Source organism: Neomonachus schauinslandi, chromosome 11 (genome assembly GCF_002201575.2).
Source record: "Neomonachus schauinslandi chromosome 11, ASM220157v2, whole genome shotgun sequence".
NCBI classification, from domain to species: Eukaryota; Metazoa; Chordata; class Mammalia; order Carnivora; family Phocidae; genus Neomonachus; species Neomonachus schauinslandi.
Window position 1 is genome coordinate 75,636,204 of NC_058413.1, and position 16,634 is coordinate 75,652,837.

Below are 16,634 nucleotides of genomic sequence, written 5' to 3' on the forward strand. Positions count from 1 at the left end.
AAGAAAAAGACCTCTCAGGGGGTGAATTTTGGCACTGTACTGGCCCAGCCTAAATACCCTAAACCCAAGAGGGAATTGTGACTACTTGTTATTTGCTGTAAGTCTCAAAAAGGGTAAAATGGGACAAGTGAGTTTGAATTATTAATGTGAAAATGTGTGTGTTGAGTATGGAGGAAGAGGAAAAATTTACTAAAATGGGAACTTTTTTTTTAATTTTTAAAAACATTTTAGGCATAGCAGATCAACCAGTTAAGTGTATTTATTGAGAACATCGAAGGTCTCTAGCACAATTTTTCCCAAACTTATTTCTGCTATAACATATGTGACCATAACATGCATGTGCTTGAGAAACCCATCGCAGACTTAGTTTATATACTAGCTTAAATAAGAGAACTATGTGCTATTATAAAATTGAGGATAAGCTATCTTTATCTTGACCTCATGTAATAAACTAAACAATACTGTGTGTGGAGGGACAGTGGTTGAGTACCACCTGCATGACATTTAGTAGAGACTTTGTGAATGGTCATTGCCTAAATGAGCGTATGGATGTCTAAGGGGGCACAAACTGCATCAAAATATCAATACTTTCAAAGAATGTGGGTTTGTGGGGCAAGTTGAGGCAAGAGAAATAATAAAGGAGAGAAGCTTTTTCAGTGTAAATATGTATTTCGAGGAAAGAAAGACTCCTACATTTTGAAGCCTCTGTGTTCAAGATTATTTCCATTCATTCTTTCAATAAATACTTATTCAGTATCTAAAATTACTACAATATATTCTAGAATCAGCAATACAAAGATGAATATGATAGTTTTGTCTTTAAGAGCTCACATTCCCTTGAGAATAATTGTCATGTAAAGAAAGAAGTATTCAGTACAGCAGCTCCTTTTCTGAAAAGACATACGATAGAGTGTGGTAGAGTAATTTTAAAATTAGAATAGCTGTTCTCTATTATTTAATAATCTCATAACTGAATGGGGACACTTTTACTTTTGTGTTTCTGCCTAGTTCTATAATCCTATAATCCATGATAAATGTGTATCAAAGACAAAGAGATCTGATAATTAAACATATTTGTAAATTTAATTGTAGTTATATGCAGAAGTTGATGAAAACTGTTTTCTTTAGAAAAGTCAATATAAATTTTACCACTGGATATGCTGCATTCCTTATTCTTGGACCACTATATGAAAATGCTGCTAAGAACTAGAAAGATTTCATATCCTCACTCAGTAGATGATGTGCTTTTCTGAATTCTGAGTGGCATGCCTTTCTTTTTTTTTTTTCCTTATGTGGGACCCAAGATGAATTTTTGAATGTCAGTGTGGCATTTAACATTTGAGAACCACATCTGATGAGTCTGTTAGACCTTTACAAGTCCACTTCCTGGGGCGTTTTTCAAAGGAGAGCCATAGATATTCTGCAGTAGGCAAGGAGGAAGCATGGACTCTTGAAAAAGAGGGGGTGATTAAATTAAAAGCATTAAATTGGATGGGATGAGGAAAGTAATACTGTGAAAATGGCTTATCGTGTTAGTAACCTTGTGCTAAGAGGGGCCTTGTGCTAAGAGGGGCAAGCTCTGTTGGAGTTCATGATGGAAGCTCCATAGAAATTACCAAAATGAAAGAAATCAGAGCTTTTTAAATGTGAGAGGTTCAATCTGAAAGCTCGTTTCCCTTATTGTTCTTCTTCACACACAATTTCCCAAAGTTGAAAGGACTAGAAAAAGTAACATCGTATCCCTTCACTCTGTCTTTTATGTACCTTTATTATATAGGTGTTTATTTATAGAGAAATAATAAAAGCCTCTACAAACTCTATTCTTCCTAAATAACCACATTTTCACAACCATTATTTAAAAAATACTGAATAGATTTTTTTAATAGACTCTTTTATTCCTTCCCATGGGAGTGATCACTTATACTTGTCAGATGTGGGGATTGAGCAGTGTATAAATAGAGCAAAGAAGCAAAGACCAAAAACTGAATAAAATGTACCCAAGAGGCAGAGAAGATGTGGGTGCTGGTCTAGCTGTAGGTATGGAGAGTGATATTTACTTAGTCTGATTGGTAGGCACAATGTGTCAGGAATATTGTATTCTCTGGCTAATGTCCAAATAAAATGTTATCAACTGAGAGTTCAGAATGAAATTCTACTTTATGTAATAACAGTGGTTGGGAACTCAGGGTACATATAACACTAAATGCTCAGTTGGACTAGAAGGTGGGAGGTCATCTCAGTGGTAGTAGGGCTCCAAAGATGTTCAGGGACAGACCTCAACATCTGTGACTAGAATTGGGAAAATCATGGTAAGGTTTATTTCTAGGTGGGAGCAGAGCTTTAAGCTGGTAACCAGAATAGGAGTTTAGAAGCAGTGATAAAGGCCTTGTTAGAGCAATAAGAAAGGGACACAAAATGTAAAATAATAACAATTTCCTTAAAAAATTCAAGAGATGTTAGACGGAGAAATGTGATTAAGCTCTGAAAGAGATGCAGAGCCACTCATTGTTGTAAATGGTCTTCTGTGGGGAGAGGATTGTTTTTAGCAACTGTTGTTGGCAGTGCAGTTTGAACTTTCCTTTTAAGTCTTTAATTATAGCATAATGACAAGTGCTATGGAGAAATCTAGAGGTTCTGCATGGTCACAGAGAAGTGACCGACTCTACCTGCAATTCAGAGGAGGTGTTATTTGTTTATCTTGAAAAACGTTTAATAGCTATTTGGAATGGGGGGATCTACTGAAGACAAAGAATCAAGATGCAGAGGTATATAGTTGTGAATAGGAATAGATGCTTGGTGGAGCTGGATTTTCAGTTGAGTCTGGTGAGCTGGAATTGAAGGGAGGAGAAGGGATGAAAGGAGTAAATGAATGCAATTGTGTAAAGCTGGTGTGAAAGAGCATAGCTAGGATCATGTAAATACTAGAAACCCAGAAAGATCTCTAAGCTGGTAACAATTATGATCGAAATGAATTGTAGGAAAATTATTTCAGTAACAGAGTTTGAGAGCTCTGAAGGAGAAGTGTTCCCTACTGGAAAAGATTTATTGAATTAAAGTATACAGATGAAGAGCATGTAGAGAATTTTCTAGATAAATCTAATGATAAATAAAGACAGGGAAGGATAGAGGATGAGAAGGATAGTTTAGTAAGTAGTATGAATCTGTTGGGAAGAATGGGAAAAAAGGAAAATGCTCTGAAAATCACATGAGAATGAATGTAATAATTATGTCTTGTTTACCTCTATTTTTTCATGCCAAGCACTATGTTATACTCCTTACGTTCATTCTCTCATATCATTCACAGAGCTACCTTATGAGGTAAAACTTACCTCCAATTTTAGGATGAGGAAAACAACACCCAAAACACAAGAATTAGAAATAGTATTAAAATGTTTTTCCCATCTAATGCAGTGATAGTAATGACTAAACTATTATTATTTTCATGGAATTGGAATCTCATTGTAGAGGTAGTATATATTTTCACAAATAGGATTATAAACATAACAAGGCAGACATTATTACTACAGAAGGTGGTATAAACCATGCATTTATAGAGAACTCTGTTTAAAGCATTCATTTGATACTCAAATTACTGGGAGAGAAAAAAAGATCAGTTCCCTTTAAAAAGCCTCTTTTACAGATAGAGTTATAAGATCTACACCCTTTTCTTCTGAGAAAGAAGAATCTGAGAAATGATTAGAAGACTCCAGGTGATTGAGTTTTGTGTCTTTGTTTAGGAAGAAGCATAGCCAAGTGTTAAATTTGGGCCAGTTATAAAGTTATGGAATCGGTGGATCAAAAGGGAAGGGAATAAGGTGGTAGAAAGTTGTGTCCCTATTAAGATCATATAATCAAACTCATCTTCTTAGTGATATTTATGAGAATGAGTTCTAGGTTTGTGAGGTTGGTAAAAATGCTAAGTAAAAGTAGTGTGTTTTTCTGCATAATATTTCTGAATGTAACTGAATGGAGCCTGGGGTAGTGGATTAGGGGTTTGCTGGGACTGATCCTTCTACAATTTAGGTCAACTTAGGTTTTTTAATTCAGACACACCTCTAGATAATTAAGAGTCTCCTGAAACTGGTTGATAAATATTTGCCCAAAGTATCTCAAAGTGGCCAAACCTGCTCTCATTGTCTTTTATGAAGAATGGCTTCCATTGTAATATATACCTTTTTGAATTGCCTACCTCAAGCTAGAAATCTGGGAGTCAGTCACCATAATCTATTGAATGTATTCCCAAGTATACCTCATGGACAAGCACTTTTTTTCCCTTCATCCTCTTTATGTCACTGCCCTGTATCATTATAGTATTGCCTTTAAAGTAGTAAAGCATAGTGGTTTAGAGTACAAATTTAACAGCCAAAGTGCCTAGGTTTGTAACCTAGCTCCACCATGTTACTTAATCTGTTTACCTCAGTTTCCTCATTTGTGCAAAGGGGTGCTAATATTACTGATTTCAGGCTTATTTTATTTAATAAATGAGTTACTTTAAAAAATGTGAAATAGTAAATAAGTACTAAAAAAATAAGCCCTTACAAGTTTGCCCTTGTGTTTTCTCAAGTTTCTCTAAGCTTTGAATCTCATTACTCTCTAGCATATTTCCTATGTCATAGAAATTTTTAGAGTTTGCAGATCTGATCTTATTTCTTACATCAAAATTCTTCAAGACTTCTTTTGTTTAAATAAATTACTTAAACACTAAACATTTTAGAAAACAGATTAGGCCCTTTTGTCCCTCTCTACTATGTAACATTACTTTCTGGTGCTGATTAGAATTCATCCTTTCCCACTAGAATTTTCCAAGATTTAACCAACCTTTTCTTGCTTTCAGTGTACTCTGTACACCATGTTTCCTCTAGAAGTGAGAACCTTCTCTCCTTTGTCCCTCCCTTCTCCCCTTCCCTCCCTGTTTTCCTCTTTTCTCTTCTTTCTTTTAATTTTTGTTTGCTTGGCAAATCATTCATCCTCAAACCTTACTGAAATGCTTTCTCAACAACTCTCCATTGCCCCTAAAGACCTTCTAACTTGCCTGACTTTTAGCTGTCATTTTATTGAATTAAACTATCTTGTTTGCATATCTGTCTTTGCACAAGATCCCAAGATCCCAAGCACTAATATCTTCTATTCTCAGCTAGCACATTGTCTGGCATTTAATAGCCACTAAATAAATATTTGTTGATTAAATCAATTCTTCTACTCAATAGTTTCCTATTTCTAGATGAGAACATGAGAACACTGAAGTCTAGAAATTAGGTAAAGGCTATTTAATGGAATATCTGGGGCTATCACTGCCATTTCCAGATGTATGATCTCATGTGTTACTTGTTAGTTGTCAAGAGCTCACAGATAACAGCAGAATCTGTGATGCTGAAAAGTTATCCATGATAATCATTTGTTTTGTATTACTCGAAATAGCTTAGAGTGAAGTCTTCAGGTTTAGCCATAAACACCAGATGATGTGTTCAGACTATTCATTATGAAAGTTTAAGATAAAGTAGCACAGTATAACCAGTGGTTTAGTAATTAAGATGCATCAAACAGCAATATTTGCATTAAGCAAATCATTAAGGACCATGTCAATTTTACCAAATCTGTTTATTTGACAGTGCCTGAATCCTGGCTTTTTTTGCTGTCTTTTATTTTAATATCATAGGAGATCTCTGACAAAATAAACTTTGATTATCTGAGCTAAGTCTGCATATTCTCAGCATTTGGGGGATTTTCTTTCAACCTTCATTGGGAAAGCATTTGTGATTATTTTACAATTGCTTCTAGATGCCCACTGAATGAAGTGAAACACCTTGGCTCCTTTCCTACATGTCCAGAGTTTAGCAGTCAGTGCATAAGCGGAGGGAACACTTACACAATGCTCTTGATTCCCTAGGCTCTGTGCTAAGTGCTTTACATCTCTTCACTCATTAACAGATTCTAAACTTTCTCAGAGCTCAGCCCCTCTCTATCTGCAAATCATCCTATTTGTAACATACATTATTCTGACTACCATATGTTCACTTACCTCCAAATAATATTTTTGCTGCTATAAAAATGGATGCAGGGAAAAGATAAATGCCTTAGATGAAAATACTTGAATAAATTGCTCCACATAAATAAAACCTAGAAATGCAAGCAATCCTTAAACTGTAAAATTAATGTAGAAAAGTGAGAAAGATTTTTTTAAAAAGTGGATACTAAAGAAACTAAATGTTTTAATATGTGGCTATAGATTGAATTTGGAGTAAAATTTAAAGATATATATAAAATACGTCCACAAATAATCAGATACTCCACTTTAACTCAGATCTATGTTTCTGTCATCAGATAGGCCATAGCTTGGTAGGGGAGAGGTGAAGTTCACATAGAAAATAAATTAGATTTCCACAGGTATAGAAAAATTAAAGCTAAAGCTTGAATATCTAAGGATATAAGTTTTCTAATGTGGTAGTTTGAGATTTCCGTGATGTAAACAGAAAGACAAATATTTTGACTTTTGGAGTCTCTGTACACTTAGTTTTCAGAATTTATATAACCACCAAAAGCCGTTCCAAACATTTTTTTCCAAAGCCAATAGTCAACCTATTTTAAGAAAACTCATTCTAGAAATTGACACTGGTAACGAATTTGAATTAAGGCTTGTCATTTATTTCCATTTTCAAGGTGTGAAATCTGTGAGAAGGGATGCAAAATCATGAGGCAAAAATGCTAGAAAAATGTAATAGCTACTAAGCCATAAATTATCTGTTTTGGATTTTTTTTCTTCCAGTGCTTACTAAGACAAACTCCTTATGTGAAATAGGTGTAGTAATTCATCAATTCTGGATATGTCCTATTTTTCTGATATGTGGAATCCTACGTAAAGTCACAAAGTGTGTAACTGCCTGGAGTAAAGGAACTAAATTCTTTCCCAAGTAACTCAAAGAAACTGGAGAATTAATGGATCTCAAATATTTATAGAGGAAATTATGATGAGAATCCATTTTGATTCCAAGTGATGTGATATCCATTTGTTCTTCTTAGGCTGGTTTTTATCTCCCTCACAGCTCTATGAACTAAACAACTCTGTACCATGACTCATTTTACTCTAACTCCTTACCTGAACACCATTCCTTTATTCCACTTGAAAGTTTTTTTTTTTTTTCCTGGCATATTAAGGGTCATATGAAGAAACTACCACATAAAGACTGTTTTTGCATTTTCTGTAGACATGCTGTTAAAAATGGCAACTTCTTTCATCAGGTAAAATTTAAACTCTGGGACACCACAAAAAACAAAACAGAAAAACACGCCTATCTTCCTAAAGCTTACGTTCTAGTAATAGGAGATCAATGATAAACAAGATAAATAAAATGTATCATAACTTAGATGGTGTTAAGTGTTGTGGCAGGAAGGGCTTCTTTAGGGGATTTGTATTTGATGATGTGGTCTAAATATTCCTAAAAAAGGAATATTTCAGTAAAGACTAGAAAGAAGAGAGAATAAGTCATGTGGATATTTGAAAGAAGAGTATTCCAGGCAGTAGGGACAACAAATACAAAGGACCTGGGGCAGAAATGTGTCTTGAGTGTGTAATGAAGTTTAGTTAGAATGGGGCAAAAAAGGGGATGAGAGTGGTAGGAGATGAGGCCAAAGAGAGAGCAGGGGCTGGTTTATGTAGGGGAATACAGATTACTGTACTGTACTTTGACTTGTTCTAAGTGAAATGAGAAGGCTTCAGTTTTGAGCAGAAAGAGTGATATGATAACAGTTTCCTTTTAGCAGGATTACTCTAACTGTATTGAGAATAACATGTAGAGGGGCAACCGTGTCTGGAAGGGAGGATGCTGATCTTTATGAGATGAGAAATGCCAGGGACTGGCAGAGTAGAGGCAGCAGGGGGGTAGAAGTTGTTAGATTGGGGGTATAATTTGAAAATGAAAGGATTTGCTAACAAATTACATGTAAAACGTTAAAGAAAAACGTCTTTTTCTAGGCAACTAGAAGATTAGGGTTAGCCTTTACTGCAATAATCTGAGGGAAGGAGCAGTTTTGAGGCAACTGTAAGAGTAGAGATCAAGATCAGCTGGTACACATATTACCTTTGAGAGAGATTCTTGTTAGAAATTTAAGGGGAGGTCTAGGGAGCCTGGGTGGCTCAGTCGCAAGTGGTTAAGTGGTTCAAGTCATGAACCCAGGATCCTGGGATGGAGTCCCACATGGGGCTTCCTGCTCAGTGGGGGGCCTGCTTCTCCCTCCTCTCCCAGCTCATGCTCTCTCTTGCTATCTCTGTCTCTCGCTTTCAAACAAATAAATAAATCTTTAAAAAGAAAAAAAGAAAATAAATTTAAGGGGAGGTCTTGAGTGAGTAACTAGACTATGGTTCAGGAGTTCAGGGAGCCAGGCTGGAAACAGAAATTTAAGTCTGGTCCATGTTTTGTAAGCATTGACTGTCTTCTTTATCCTCTATAGCATAAAGTCTGTCTTCCCTTTCATCAGATGGTGGAAATATTATAGGAATTTCTCCTGGAAAATGTTTATTGTTTTGATAACGTTCATTTCCAAATTATCTTAATTTTGTTCCTCCTACTAATTTTAATTGAATTAACAGGATGATTCTGATTTAGGCAGGCCCAAGACAGGATGTACACAATAATCTAGGGAATTTTGGTTTTGGTTCTTCTATAGGCCACATAGGAAATTACACATGCCAATGGACAGAGTGATGCCTGACTTAACTATTTTTGAGTCAATAAGAACTTCCCAGATAAATAAACAAAAACAAGAGGAAACAAATTGAATACTCTCCACTTGACCTTCATTTTTCAAATACTAATTTGGTACTTAGTTCAAATTCAGTTGATATTTTCCAAAAGGGAAGCAACTCCAGAGGGTATCTGGCACCGTACATTGCTGCCACTAGATAAGGGTTTTGCAAGCTCTGTTGTCACTGCGTCCACTATCCTGCTCTCTACTCTCAGCCTTTCCATGAAACTATTTTGTTTTTCCTTCAATTTATTAATAAGTTCTTATAATTTTATATACACACTCGTACACATATTCATATACCCCCATGCATGTGCTACACACTCACTTGTGTGTTACAGGAACACTGAGTTCTGTGACTAGAAAATTATCAAGATTTCAGGGGAAACATGAACTACTCTACAAATCTGTGACATCCTTTGGATAGCATTTTTGAGAATGGGTGAAGAGAAGGTTAACTTTGGGGAGAAGAATTATAATATTATAAAATCTGTTTTATCTATGAGCAGGGAAATAAACTAAAACTTTCTAAGGAAAAGGTAATCCAATCTAAATAAAAAAAAAGGAAGTACATGTTTTTGAATAGACAAACCATAGAGTAATGGGCGTGACAGTCAAAGGGGCAACAGGAAACTTGAGATGACAAGAGGCTTTAAAAAAAAAATCTTACATAAAGCAGATATTTAGGAGTAAAGTGAGCAAAAAATCTCAAAATCTGAATGTTTTATAGACATGACAGCAAAAAAATATATTTATAGCAATAAAGCCTCTAATATTTGTGGGTACATTATGCTTTGCACTAATGTCATGTATTTTACTTAATCCTATTATATAAATCCTCTGAGAGGGACAGAATTATAATCATTTTATGAAGATGAAGAACCTGAAGTTCAAGAGCAGTTAGAACTGGTGCACAATTCTGAGTTCCTATCCTGTTTGTTTTTATTGACATCCTAATTATAACCATTAAAAAATCAACTTAAATGTTTTCTATGACACACATGTATGAAGGTGCTTTCTGAAGTTGTTTAGTATAAATACACAAAGAGGCATTAGATTCATTGTTATTATTACTTTTGGTTTGCACTGCATTTTTGCTACAGGTACATCTATTATTAACCATATACAGCAGCCCACACATCTATATAATTCTTTTATTTATCTTGTTTCTCCTCTACAATATCTTAAAGTCAAAACAAGAAAAAAGCTTTGCAAAATATTTCTTAATCAGAAGGATTTAACGAAAGACTCTTATTCAGTGAATTAACCCTTGAATCATTTCCAGAAATATTGGCTATTTTTATTAAATAAAATCAGAATCGATGCAAGATTGAAGTAGGAGATGTGTGATTGTCTTCTTGAAATGAGTACTGTGTATCATTTAAAGAACTACACCAAATGACCAAGTAATCATAGTTTGGAAGACCAGGGGCCAGATTCCAAATCAAACACCGAGTTCAGAGTAGAAGTAATTCTATACTTGAATTATTTCCAATGTCATTTTATCTTGTATGGATAAGATAATGATTCTTGGAAAAACAAAAGTTTAAATATACATTTCTTAAGGCATACATCGATGCTGTGATACAATATGCCTTGAGAAATTTAAAACTACTCAGAAGACTTCCTTTTCTCTTTTAAAGTACCAGTAATGATCAATACCCCCAGCTTCTGTACCCATGAAAAATGCATGGTTATATAACTTTAGGCATGTGATTCTTGCTACAGACTTGAATATATTTACAAAGAAGAGATTGGATGGCATTTAATGAACTAATCAATTGTGCAAATCATTCAAGGTGAGGAAGTTGAATAGGTTCATTTCATAAATTCTGAATGTAAAGATAAAAAGAGAACATTGAAGTGCTGATTTAATGAAGTTTTCTGCTTAATGCATAACCATGGCTAACCACAGCATGGGGGAAGCCTTCTGTTAATGAGGCAAACTTTCCTTGATACAAGTGAGCAACTAATAATGTCTACCTTTAGGGCAGATGAATCTATTATTTCAGTGCTGGTGAACTACAAAGAGGAGGGATAGAGCCGGGAATGTAATATAATTGCCTCTCTTAAAGGAAAATGTGCTCTCCTTTGAGATATAGAATTTCTTCTCTGCCTTCATAGCAATCCTTTTTTTATACAGCAGGAAGCCAGGTGTGCCATAAAATAAAACCAGCTTGTTCTCTTCTTTTGGGGTTAACTGAATTAATAAGCTTAATAAGTCCTCTAACTACATCTCATTCTTAATACTAATTACTTCAATTTACAAAAAAACATGCCCATTACCTGGAGTTCCCTTTTCATGTATGATCTAATCTGAACACAGCAAGGATATAAGATTCAGTTCTGTTCTCACTGAATTTCAAAAGACACAAGAGGGGGTGCCTGGGTGGCTCAGTCGGTTAAGCGGCTGCCTTCGGCTCAGGTCATGATCCCAGGGTCCCCGGGATCGAGCCCCGCATCGGGCTCCCTGCTCGGCGGGGAGCCTGCCTCTCCCTCTCCCTCTGCCTGCCTCTCTGCCTACCTGTTCTCTCTATCTCTCTGTCAAATAAATAAATAAAATCTTAAAAAAAAAAAAAAAGACACAAGAGAACAAAACTCAAGAAAACTAAGGGATAGCAAAGTGATGATTAGAAGATTGGTATGGGGTGGGGAGGGTATTTGGAGGAGATAACACCTTGACACATGATGTGCTATGGGGCATGGAGTCCTAAAATAGGAAGATCTGGGTTTAAACTCCCCCATTCTGTTGTTTAATATATAAGTGGTGTTGGTCCTGTTTCTTAAGCTCAGTGAGCCTGATTTCTCTTTAATATAACTGTGATAGTAATACTCGCTTTACAGTGTAGTTTTAAAGATTAATAGGTAATATCTATAAATAGGTAATATCTACAAATGTCTCCTTTCCTCTCCTTTCTTTTTGTTTGTTTTCATTTTATTACCAAAACAACCTAAGTTGTTTTGCGCTTTTATTCTGTGTGTTTTGCAGTTCTCTTCTTGTGTCCTTGGGAAGAGAATGCAATCTCACATTTTTAAAGTTGATGTCCTCCCACTAATTTTGTTGAGCCCTGTAACAGGCTGTCATTGCTGTGCAATTATTTATAAGCACAAGAGAAAATTAACCCAGTTTTCAAGCTATTTTGAATTCCTATGGACTCCTTTATTTACATTCATTTGAACTGAAGTGATGAGGGGAATTGATGCACCTAAATCTTGGTACCAAAACCCTCTCCCTGAAGTTACTATTTAGTCTAAAAATGTTGTAGCAGTCAATCTGTGATGAAAACAAATGGAAATTGGGTAGTCTCTGATTTCTACTTAAACCTTGCTTCCACTAAGTAGGACCAGATGATGAGTCCTTGTTTAGCAGACCTGGTTCCAATACAGGATAGTACCATATTGGGTTTATTTGGTTATTTTCTCATACTAAATTTTAATTAAAAATAGATGAAAACTTAATAGAGATAGTAAGGCTCAGCTGCTACAGTCAAAACATAATGTAATTCAAATTATTGAGTATGATAATTTAAAATAACTTGAAAATAGTATAAATATTAATGGATGATAAAGCAAGTTAGAAGAGATAAGACTTAGAGGTATATGGTGACAAGTTTTATGTTTAATCTTGCTACCTCAAACTTAGTTTCCAAAATTGGTAGACCAAACATGTTGCTTCTTCCTTAAGTCATTACACCTATAAAAAAAAAAGATCACTATATCAGCCTTAAGACATAAATGATAGGAACCATGATATGCATTCATTCAAGTTGTGGAATGAAATTTCAGTAACAATTGCTTCAAATACTAGCCTCTAGAAACCTTGGTACTATTTACGTTTCAGGATAAGGAAATTTCGATACTGCATCTTGCATCACATAAGCATGTGTTGGGTCACAAACCTGGATATAACAATCCCCTGGCTGATGAATCCCAAATTGGACATAAGTCATTATGACGCAAGTCTCATGCTTGAGTATAAGAAATGACTATTTTACAGTGTCCCTTCTAAAGATTTCTCTAGACATCCATGACAAATGCTTATTTATTTCTCAAATGCATTCTGATTGTTTTTACGCTGGCTGGCTATCTACTAGGGCTCTAGATCATTGCCTATTTTTCTTGTGGGTCTCTTTTGGCGAACTATAAACTTTAGGCAATTTCTGCTTCTGCTATGCTACTTTGTGCCTTGCAAGATGTGGGGTCCTTCTATATTTTCCCAAAAGTGATTGCTAATACCGAGCTTGGTCATTTAAGACAATTTACTCAAAGAGTTGGGCAAACTGAAGCAGCACACTTTGAATCAGTCGTAACTGGTCCAGTCCAAGGTGCTTCCTAGGGATTTGCCTCATGGTTATCTTTCTCCTTCTCTCAGTCAGTTTTTGTGATGTAGGGGCCAGTCTATATAACCTTATTGCTTCAAGGGAATGAGCTTAATACCAGAGCTTTCCTCTTCTCCCTGGAGGGCAAGTTCCAGCCTCTGGGCAGTGTTAGCAGCAGGAGAGAGTGGGAGAATTAGAAGGTTGTTTTCCTAAAGGAAAAGATAATATGCTGGGAAGCAGCTCTATCACTAATGATGCCAAGTTTCATTGTTATGTCAGCTTTGACTTTTCACTGTCATAAAACTCTTTACAGAATAGAATTTTGCTTTATCATTGTATAACAAAATAGTTTTGTACAAATAAAAGGCAGATTGAACTCACAAAAGGATTGAAAAGTGTTAGGCAAAATTAATTAAACAGTTCCTGTGCCTTCACAAAAATTGTGGTCTAGGACTATCTTGCCCACCCTATCACTTACTGGAAAACTATTTCACATAGTTTGTTTCCATAATGTTCACTTAGCATTTAGATGAAGTTGTCCTTCCTTACCTTTAATAATCAATACAGTACCTAGTAAACCTTCAATATTTAGCTGTTATTATATGGACAGATTAAACGGCTTTGGAGAAAATTATATTTAAACTGTTTACAGAATTAGTTCTGTCTTTTGTAAAGTAGAAATAATGATGTCTGCTTTTTCAAATTCATTGGTTGGCAGGTTAATTTCAGTGCCCTTTAAATCCATGTGTGTGGTGGTGGGGAGTCTTCTGGGTTTGACTAAGGGAGCCATTGGTCTGATCAGTGTGGCTATTATTCCTCTAATAAGCATTTTAACTTATATTTGCTCTCTGCATATGTATATTACATATACACACACCACACACCACCACTACCATCTTCTATAAAACTGGCAGATTCCAAATATCTGAAATATCTTACTTTAAGCCATAATTTACTCCAGACTTCACTTAAAGATGTTTCCAGCCATATGAGTTATGATGAGACTATACCTCTTTAAAATAGGGGGAAAATAATAGTACAACATAGAGCTTAAAATTAGACCTGGAAGCCACTGCCAGCTATATTTGGTCAATGGGTTTTAATGTAAAATAAGGATAGGTTTTTGCTGATAGGTATTATTTACAAATCTGTAGTGTTCTTCTACCTTTGTTTATAAACCTTAAAAGAAAAAGTGACAAAGGGGAGTGTTCACAAGGAGTATATTTACATATACATATGTAGCATATGTAGTACATAAATACACAAAGTAAAAAAAAAAATAAAATAAAACACCAAAAAAGTGTATCTGACGGACTCTGTGCGGTAGGAATATAATTCACATTGATAATTATTCTGTTTACAGTACTTTAATAGCTACATTGATTACATTTGGAATAATGAATTGCTTATGTTAATAGTAATTGGAATTTGCTTATTTAAACACCTATCATTGCTAATTTCAGTTACCCAATAATGGGAAGTTAAGATTCCACAATTAAATGGATTTTATCAAGCTTTCTTTGGGGGAAAACACATTCATTTTGACATAAAACCTATTTTAATGCCAGATTTATTTTAAGCTAACAGGTTTATTTTAAATTAAAGGACAGAGCTGTAATTATGAAAAAGTGCTCCTTCAGCAGATACATCTACTTTTAGTATAGACAGTACTATAGGGAATATTTTATTAGTTTTTTCCCCTAGTACTTTGTTCTTCTTAAGTGCTTTTAAATTGTTTTTATAAGCTATTTATCACAATAATCATGAGATGAGTTAAAGTAATGTTTCCAATTTCACAGATAAATGTATAGCATTATTAATGAATAAGTCAGCTCCTCAAAGTAATGAATGCACAGAGGTAGTTGGTGCTCATATACACAATATAGCTTTTCTATAGACAGGTTTGCATAGTGTTTAGTAAGGAGAAGGTGACCCAAAAGTACCTTTATAGTAAATAAACTCTTGAAATAATGAATTAAGCTCCAGTCTGCTACTTAGTTGAAGTCTAGTGTTCTGGGTTTTTTAGAGACTAATACGGGTCCCTGTCTATGACTGATTTGAGATGCTGGATAAAATCTATATTCTGGCCTAAGCAATGGTCCTCACCTGATTGTATCAAGGACCACATACAGATTTATTATTAGGAATTAGAATATTGTTATTAGAATATTATTCTACCCCTCAGTTTCTTTATCTAGGAGATGTAAATAAAAAGATGATCTTACAGACTTGTGAGAATTAAGTAAAATAAATAATATAAAGTAGGTAGACCATTGTCTATTGCACCTAGAATGCATTCAATAAATATAGGTACAACTAGTTTCAGATTAAAATCTGAATGTGGAGATGAATATATTTATTTATTCAACATTTTAATGACAATCCATAAACACCGGTCATGATTTCATAGGGTTATACCTTAATATCCTAATCCTTTCACACACATCTATAACACTGTTTTAAGGCCATATAAGTACATTCTCTGTTTTTTTTCCCTCCATATCTATATTGTAAGATTTATCACTACTTCATTACTTAACAACATCACTGCTATTGTTTTCCTACTGACAAATCCTTTATTTATTTATTTATTTATTTATATCAAAATTTGTCTAATATATTTATGTGTATATATATTTATGTTGTATATATGTTTACACAATACTATGCTTTTTGTGTATATATATATAATACTATGCTTTTTATTTTGGGAAAAATGTTTTACCCAAATATGGAGGTTAATTTCTTTTTTTAAAATTTTTTTTAACATATAATGTATTATTTGTTTTAGGGGTACAGGTCTGTGATTCAACAGTCTTACACAATTCACAGTGCTCATCATAACACATACCTTCCTCAATGTCCATCACACAGCCACCTTATCCCCCCCCCCACTTCCCTCCACTCCAGCAACCCTCAGTTTGTTTCCTGAGGTTAAGAGTCTCTTATGGTTTCTCTCCCTCTCTGGTTTCGTCTTATTTCACTTTTCCCTCCCTTCCTCTATGATACTCTGTCTTTTTCCTCAAATTCCTCATATCAGTGAGATCATATGATAATTGTCTTTCTCCAATTGACTTTTATTTCGCTTAGCATAATACCTTCTAGTTCCATCCACATGGTTGCAAATGGCAACGTTTCATTTTTTTGATGGCTGCATAATATTCTATTATACACACACACACACACACACACCCCACATCTTCTTTATCCATTCATCTGTTGATGGACATCTAGGCTCGTCCTATAGTCTGGCTACTGTGGACATTGCTGCTATAAACATTGGGGTGCATGTGCCCCTTCATTTCACTACATCTGTATCTTTGGGGTAAATGCCCAGTAGTGCAATTGCTGGGTTGTAGGGTAGCTCTATTTTCAACTTTTTGAGGAACATCTATACTCTTTTCCAGAGTGGCTGCATCAGCTTGCATCCCCACCAATAGTGTAGGAGGGTTCCCCTTTCTCCGCATCCTCACCATCATCTGTCATTTCCTGACTTGTTAATTTTCGCCATTCTGACTGGTGTGAGGTGATATCTCATTGAGGTTTTGATTTGGATTTCCTTGATGCCAAGTGATG